The sequence below is a fragment of the Vulpes vulpes genome, chromosome 14 (assembly GCF_048418805.1).
Source record: "Vulpes vulpes isolate BD-2025 chromosome 14, VulVul3, whole genome shotgun sequence".
Taxonomy (NCBI): Eukaryota; Metazoa; Chordata; class Mammalia; order Carnivora; family Canidae; genus Vulpes; species Vulpes vulpes.
Window position 1 is genome coordinate 14,857,036 of NC_132793.1, and position 8,787 is coordinate 14,865,822.

General features: G+C 38.3%; 1 pseudogene; it reads left to right on the forward strand.

The window, feature by feature from the left end:
• Positions 1-217: 217 nt before the first annotated feature.
• LOC112919896 (L-lactate dehydrogenase A chain-like) lies at positions 218-1,365 on the forward strand (annotated as a pseudogene).
• Positions 1,366-8,787: the final 7,422 nt, after the last annotated feature.

The window sequence follows — 8,787 nt, forward strand, 5'->3', positions numbered from 1 at the left end:
AATAGCAGAGATCCACAGAGACATCAGATATTGAAATTACTATAGACAGAGCACAAAACAAAAGTGCTTAGGAAAGGAAAGGAAAAGAAAGATGGAAATAGTGCACAGATAAAGTGAAAGATAACATAAATATCACCAGAGAGTCGGAGCAGCCGCCGCCAAGTCCTGACCTGGCTCCGCGCCGCCGCCTCCACCGCCCGACGTGAATTCCGGATTCCTTTTGGTTCTAAGTCCAAAATAGCAACTCTCAAGGATCAGCTGATTCAGAATCTTCTTAAGGAAGACCATATCCCCCAGAATAAGATTACAGTTGTTGGGGTTGGAGCTGTAGGCATGGCTTGTGCCATCAGTATCTTAATGAAGGACTTGGCAGATGAACTCGCTCTTGTTGATGTCATGGAAGACAAATTGAAGGGAGAGATGATGGATCTCCAGAACGGCAGCCTTTTCCTAAGAACACCAAAAATTGGCTCTGGCAAAGACTATAATGTGACTGCAAATTCCAAGCTGGTTATTATCACGGCTGGGGCATGTCAGCAAGAGGGAGAAAGTCGTCTTAATTTGATCCAGCCTAACGTGAACATCTTTAAGTTCATCATTCCTAATATTGTCAAATACAGCCCAAACTGCAAGTTGCTTGTTGTTTCCAATCCAGTGGATACCTTAACCTATGTGGCTTGGAAGATAAGTGGCTTTCCCAAAATTGCGTTATTGGAAGTGGTTGCAATCTGGATTCAGCCTGGTTCCGTTACCTAATGGAGGAAAGGCTGGGAGTTCACCCATTAAGCGATCATTGGTGGGTCCTTGGAGAGCATGGAGACTCCAGTGTGCCTGTATGGAATGGAGTAAATGTTTCTGGTGTCTCTCTGAAGAATCTGCACCCTGACTTAGGCACTGATGCAGATAAGGAACAGTGGAAAGAGGTTCACAAACCGGTGGTTGACAGTGCCTATGAGGTGATCAAACTGAAAGGCTACACTTCCTGGGCCATTGGACTGTATGTAGCAGATTTGGCAGAAAGTATAATGAAGAATCTTAGGTGGGTGCATCCAATTTCCACCATGATTAAAGGTCTCTATGGAATAAAAGATGATGTCTTCCTTAGTGTTCCTTGCAATTTGGAACAGAACGGAATCTCCAATGTTGTGAAGGTGACTCTGACTCCTGAGGAAGAGGCCCGTTTGAAGAAGAGTGCAGATATACTTTGGGGGGTCCAAAAGGAGCTGCAGTTTTAAAATTCTCTAATGTACCACGTCACTGTCTAGATTGCAACAAGATTTTAGTTGGAGGTTGTGTATGTTGTCCTTATCATCTGACCTGTTACTCAAGTCGTAATATTAAAATGGCCTAAGAAAAACATCAGTTTCCTAAGTTACAAATGGGAATGGTGCACAAAACCCTGCAGCTATATCCTGATGCTGGATGATACTTGCTTGTGTAGTCCTAAATTGGTTAACGTAATATAGTTCTATCATCTCGGAGGCACCACTGTCAATGTCATATATGCTGCAGTTACTCCTCAAACCAGATGTGTATTTACTGTGTTCAGTAACTTCTGATTCCTTCAGCCCAACACCCAACATGCCTAGTCCATCTTTTATTCTTCAGTCATATCCTGGGATCCAATGTATAAATTCAATATTGCATGTGTTGTGCATAACTCTTCTAAAGGATCTTATTTTGTGTACTATGTATGTCAGAATATAGTGTGCATTGCCATATAATGTAAAAAGATAATGCAACCAACTATCTGTCATACCAACTAAAATACCAAATAAATTTTGGAAAATAAATATCACCAGAATACTGGGGCTCCTGGCTGGCTTAGTCGGTGGAACATGTGACTCTTGAGCTTGCAGTTGTGCGTTGGGAGTACCATGTTGGGTCTAGAGATTACTTAAAAATTACTTTCAAAAATCACAAGGATATTGAAAAAGTATCAAGTAGAATATCTAGAAATAAAATACATAACAAGTAAAAAGCAAAAGAATGAAATATCTTGACTCACCAAGGATTACTCAAAGTAGTAATATATTTTTAACCTGTTCGTTACTCTAGTGCTGACCACCCAGTGGAAACTTCTTACTTTTAAAAAATTTCACCTGGCTTTCTTGAAGTAGATTGATAAATAAAAATCGTATGTATTGAAGATGGGTATCATAAGTTTTGATATAGTTACATTTTGTGAAATGATCACCATAATGAAGTTATTAGCATATCCAACACCTCACATAGCTATCTCTTTTTTATAATGTGTGGTGAGAACACTTAGATCTATTCTCTTAGAAAATTTCAAGTGTACAATACAGTTTTATTATTTATGGTCACTATGCTACATGTTGGATCCCCAGAACTTACCCATGTTATAACTGGGGGCTTGCCCCCTTTGAACAGTGCCTTCTTTTTTCCACACACCCTTCAATCCCTGGCAATCACTATTCTGCTTTATGCTTCTATGCGTTCAACTTTTTGAGATTCCACATGTGAGATCATGCAGGATTTGCCTTTCTGTGCCTGGCTTCTCTTACTTGGTATAATATCCTCCAGATTCATCCATGTTGTTGCATATGACAGGATTTTTAAGGCTGAATAAAGTTCATATATATCACTTTTTCATTATCCATTCATCCATCCACTGACACTTAGATGGTTTCCATATTTTGGCTATCATGAGTAACACTACAGTGAATATGGGAGCGTAGATATCGCTTCAAGATATTACTTTCATTTCTTTTGGATATAGTATAGTCAGAAGTGGTATTGCTGAATCACATGGTTGTTCTGTTTCTGATTATTTGAGGAACATCCAGACTGTTTTCCATAGTGATGGCACCAATTTAAATTTCCACCAACATGGACAAGACTTCCCTTTTCTCCACATCCTTGCCAATACTCATTATCTTGTGGATTATTGATGATAGCCATTCTAACAAGGTGTAACATGAGATCTCACTGTAGTTTTGGTTTTCATTTCCCTGACGATCAATGATGCTGACCATCTTTCATTATACCGGTTGATCATTTGTATTTTTCTTTTGAGAAATTCCCATTCAAGTCCTTTGTCCATTTATTAATCAAGTTATCTGTTTCCTTGATATTGAATTGTTCAGCAAACAAAATAAATTTGCATGTACAGAATCTGCAAATAATAAGAAGAGATTATAGAAAACTCAAAATAAGATTGTAGAAATGAACACACATGTCATTAACCCCATAAATGCCAATTGATCAGCAAAGATGACTGGAAAGGATTTTTTTTAATGTATATAGACACTGTAAGAAAAATAAAACACAGGTGCATGGAAAGGTTGAAAGCAAACTGAGGGGGGAAAGTCGAGGCAAATGTAAACCAAGAAGACATGGTATAGATAGATTAATATCAGACAATACAGAGCTACAAGATGACTTTACTCTAGGGATAGAGAAGGGGTCACTGTACAATGATAATAGATCCAATTCACCAGAAATTGTTTGTATTTACCTAAATCAATAGGATCAAGATATATTAAACAAACAAGGATGGAATTACAGGGGTAAATTGAGTAGTGTTTGTCTTGAGAGCCCTCAACACAACTTTCTGAATTACTGATAGGTCAAAGAGACACAAAATTAGAAAGTTTAAGACATTTAAACAACATATAGCAGAGAGATGGAGTGCTCTGTATACCACCCTTAGAGGATTTCAATATCAGAATGTAGATCACTAGATAAGAGTTACGTCTTTGAAGGAGGCATCTACTTACTCTGCCTAAGCTTAGGGCAAGGTGTATGAAAGAGACCCATAGAGCTAATTGTCCTCCTTAAGGTCTGCCCAGTGGCTGAGGCTAAAGGCACATTCTTGGTTGAGTAGCCAAGCAGGAGACATGCTATGCCATTGGGAGGAGGAAGATGTGAGGGAGGAGCTCTCAGTCATGGAAACAGGGTCTGAGGCTGGCTGTGCTCCCGTGTGTGGTGGGAGTGGGGGAAGCAGTAGGCAGTCATGGGATGTAGTAGAGTCACAGTGGGGCCTTACCTGTAGTTTCCAAAAATTGTAACCTGGAAATTCACACTCTTCCCCCGGCTCCTGACCATCAGGAGATCTTTTGATTGCAAAATGCTCCTCCGTTTACTGCAAAGAACAACCTCTGCCATGTGGGGAAGCTGGGCAAAGAGGTAGGTTCTGTGATGGGGTTCTGGGGAAACTTTTGACCACCCAGGCTCAGGAACTGAGTAACACTCTGGGTGTGAAACATTGTCATTTGACAATGGACTGTTGGGAAATAGTAAAAACAAAAACAAAAACAAAAAAACCCTACCATCATTTTAAGTGATTTAGATTCTTAGAGACCCAGAAATTCAAGAAAATTACTTTAATCTCTTAAAAGTTGTTGCACTTGTACCACTATGCATGTATTAGAATGACTAAAATAAACATTTATAATTCTAAATGCTAGGAAGGATATGAGGCACGTGGAACTCTCATATGTTACTAGTAGAAATGCAAAATGGTACAGCCATTTTGGAAAACACTTTGGCAGTTTCTTATAAACATATACTTATCACATAACCCAGATGTCCTCCTCCCTGGTATTTAGCCAAGAGAAATGACCATTTATGTCCATATTAAAACCTGTATGAAAACATTCGTAGAGGATTTACTCATACTCACCAAAAACTGGAAACAACCCAATGTATATTAAGTAAATGGATAAACAATCTATGGTACCTCATAAGATGAAACATAAATCAGCCATAAGAGGTCCAGACAACACACAACAACATGGATGAATCTCAAATGTATTCATGCAATGTATGCAAACATGTTGTAGATATTAATCTTGTTAAAGCTGCCCAGCTTTAAAAATAAAAGATACAGATGCAATGAAACGCCGGGACACCTGCACCCCGATGTTTATAGCAGCAATGTCCACAATAGCCAAACTATGGAAGGAGCTTCAGTGTCCATCGAAAGATGACTGGATAAAGAAGATGTGGTTTATGTATACAATGGAATGTTACTCAGCCATTAGAAATGACAAATACCCACCATTTGCTTTGACGTGGATGGAACTGGAGGGTATTATGCTGAGTGGAATAAGTCAGTCGGAGAAGGACAAACATTATATGGTCTCATTCATTTGGGGAATATAAATATTAGTGAAAAGGAATAGAAGGGAAGGGAGAAGAAATGGGTAGGAAATATCAGAAAGGGAGACAGAACATGAAGACTCCTAACTCTGGGAAATGAACTAGGGGTGGTGGAAGGGGAGGAGGGTGGGGGGTGGGGGTGAATGTGTGACGGGCACTGAGGGGGGCACTTGACGGGATGAGCACTGGGTGTTATTCTCTATGTTGGCAAATTGAACACCAATAAAAAATAAATTTATTATTAAAAAAAGAAAATAAAGCAGAAGCAAAAAAATAAAAATAAAAAATAAAAATAAATAAAAATAAATCGATTGGGGTCAAAATACCGTTCTATGTTTTGTCACCCTCTCTAACTTTTCCCATTTTCACTCCTTTACCCTCTAATCCCTTTCATATTTCTTATATTCCCCGTAGGATTGAAACCATATAATGATTGTCCTTCTCTGATTGACTTACTTCACTCAGCATAATACCCTCCAGTTCCATCCATGTTGATGCAAATAATAAATAAATAAATAAATAAATAAATAAATAAATAAATAATGTCCTAATTTGATACCTACAATCCATTTAAAAAATACATGGAAAGCCTTTCTTTAAAAGTCGGACATTTTAAAACACTTCTCCTTCTCCTTGAATTCATATTTCCATTCCTAATACCCCACAGACTCTTACTCTAAGGCAATATAATCTTATGCTCAAGAGTCTTTAATCACCACCTTTTCATACTGCTATGCAATAAAAACATGCATGTAGATTGAAATTTTAAGTTTTCATCTACTGGGACCAGAAGACTCTAGGAATAAAATTTTTTCTTATGCATTGATTTTTCATTCCATTCGTTATTTAAATAACAATAACAATGGATATGTAAGTAAATACATTGAAATTATTGATTACCAAAATTTCAATGGTAAGCAAAATTCTATAGGTAATGCATCTCTTAGTGATAAGTAAGTGCAGGGGAACAAAATTTTGTTATAGGTATTGGTTTTTTGAACTTCTAGCATGTTGCCCCACCAAATCACATAATGCTCTCTAATAAAAATTATTTTTAATGATCTAAGTTAAATATTAAAAAGCAGCTTCATTAAACCCCCTTTCAAATTTTATAAAGGCATAGATTGGAAATCTTATACTTGAAAAGAATTTATTTCCAAGTAATTAGGATACAGACCAAAAATCACAAGTGATTTTCTTTATTTTTGGAAAGTTTACCTAAAAGCCGTTACCAATATTTAATACATGTTCAATAATGTTATTAATTATACCTGTTATTCTTTTATTTAGACACCTTATTGAATCTGATGAATCTGATACACTCCAAAAATGTTGGAAAGTTAACTCTGATAGACCTTTGATAGTATATATTTTATAAAATGCTTTTGTCTTATAACATGCTTTAAACACAGTCAGAAATTTTTTTGAAGCCACAGATTTAACTCCCTATATTTATGGAAAATGCTCAACGAATCAGCTAGTTGGAAAAGACAGTCTTCAATTAGCCAAATCAGACCAGTTTCTCCCACAAAAAGACTGACTTCGCTTTTCAATTGAAATGAATGTTTTTATGTACATCCCTGTGGATATATGGCATTGTCCTTGGGATTTCTAACTCTAGAAGAGGGACCTAAAGGCATAATGACATACTATAACTTGATACTTGAGTGAAACAAGGTGCTGTCCCCTTATTTCCTATCCACATATTTTTTGCTTTGCTCCCAGGGAAGCATACTTAGGAAAATCAGAAAGGGAGACAGAACATGAGAGATTCCTAACTCTGGGAAACAAACTAGGGGTGGTAGAAATGGAGGTGGGCGGGGGGTGGTGGTGACTGGGTGAGGGGCAATGAGGGGGGCACTTGATGGGATGAGCACTGGGTGTTATTCTATATGTTGGCAAATTGAACACCAATAAAAAATAAATTTATTAAAAAAAGAAAGAAAGAAAAGGAAAATACATTTTCAAATTGTTCCTTTGTTTAAAACTCAGTTTTTATACTTTCAACACATATAAGAGATGGGTAAGGCATATGCTCCCATCCCCACCTTTTTCTGGAAGCAGCACAGGACATTCTGAGAGACAGATAGAAGAGGAGAAAGGCAGGCTGCAGGCTTTTTCTCAGGCAGACCAACTTCAAGAAACAGTAAATGTGGAATTTAAGAACCAGGACATCACGTCCTTAAACCTGTTTGTGCCTCTGGAAAATCTATCTGTGTCCTCTGGAGTAGGGGAATGCCAGCATGCAGCATGGACAGGACTGACTGAGTTGGCCTCCTTATTTTTCAAATGGGTAGACTGAAATAAAAGTAGCCCAAATTGACATGGTGAATTAATGGTGGAACTTGGGCTTTGATCAAAGTGTCTTCATTCCTGGCTCATTGTTGTTCCTACAGGACGATTGAGTCCATGCCTCCCACATCTGTCCCAGTCCCCAGGGCCACTGAACCAGTAAGCCACACACATTTGCTTGTTCCCCACAGGACACATGTTTTGTAGTCTCTTGCCCAAAGAAATACCCCTCCAGAATGAATTCACTGTTTTATGGTTGCCAGATTTAGCACATAAAAATATTACATGACCAACTAAATTTGAATGTCAGATAAATACTGAATCGTTTTTAGTGTAACTACAGTCTTTATATTTCATTGGATATACTTCTACTAAAAATTCTAACCGATTGACTTATTTCACTCAGCATAATACCCTCCAGTTCCATCCACGTTGAAGCAAATGGTGGGTATTTGTCGTTTCTAATCGCTGAGTAATATTCCATTGTATACATAAACCACATCTTCTTTATCCATTCATCTTTCGATGGACACCGAGGCTCCTTCCACAGTTTGGCTATTGTGGCCATTGCTGATAGAAACATCGGGGTGCAGGTGTCCCGACGTTTCGTTGCATCTGAATCTTTGGGGTAAATCCCCAACAGTGCAATTGCTGGGTCGTAGGGCAGGTCTATTTTTAACTCTTTGAGGAACATAAAGACTCCTACCTCGGGGAAACGAACTAGGGGTGGTGGAAGGTGGGAGGAGGGCGGGTGTTGGAGGGGAATGGGTGACGGGCACTGAGGTGGACACTTGACGGGATGAGCACTGGGTGTTTTTCTGTATGTTGGTAAATTGAACACCAATAAAAATTAATTAAAAAAAAAAATTCTAACCGAATACCCTACATTATATTTGGTGATCCAATTGATCTGCATCTTTCCTTGTACCCACATCCCTGGAGATCTGCTTCCTACTAAGAGACTATAGGCTGTCTGATCAACTATTACTTAAGACTGGGTCAATAGATATAAAACTTCAAACCCAAAGAGTGATTTGATATAAGAATTTAAGACTCCACGATATGTTGGCAAATCTATCTCCAATAAAAAAAATACATATAATTTTTAAAAAGTGAAAAAAAAAAAGGATTTAGGGATCCCTGGGTGGTGCAGTGGTTTAGCGCCTGCCTTTGGCCCAGGGCACGATCCTGGAGACCAGGGATCGAATCCCATGTCGGGCTCCCGGTGCATGGAGCCTGCTTCTCCCTCTGCCTGTGTCTCTGCCTCTCTCTCTTTCTCTCTCTCTCTCTCTCTCTCTCTGTGACTATCATAAATAAAAATTTAAAAAATTAAAAAAAAAGAATTTAAGACACCATAGGGCCTTGGCT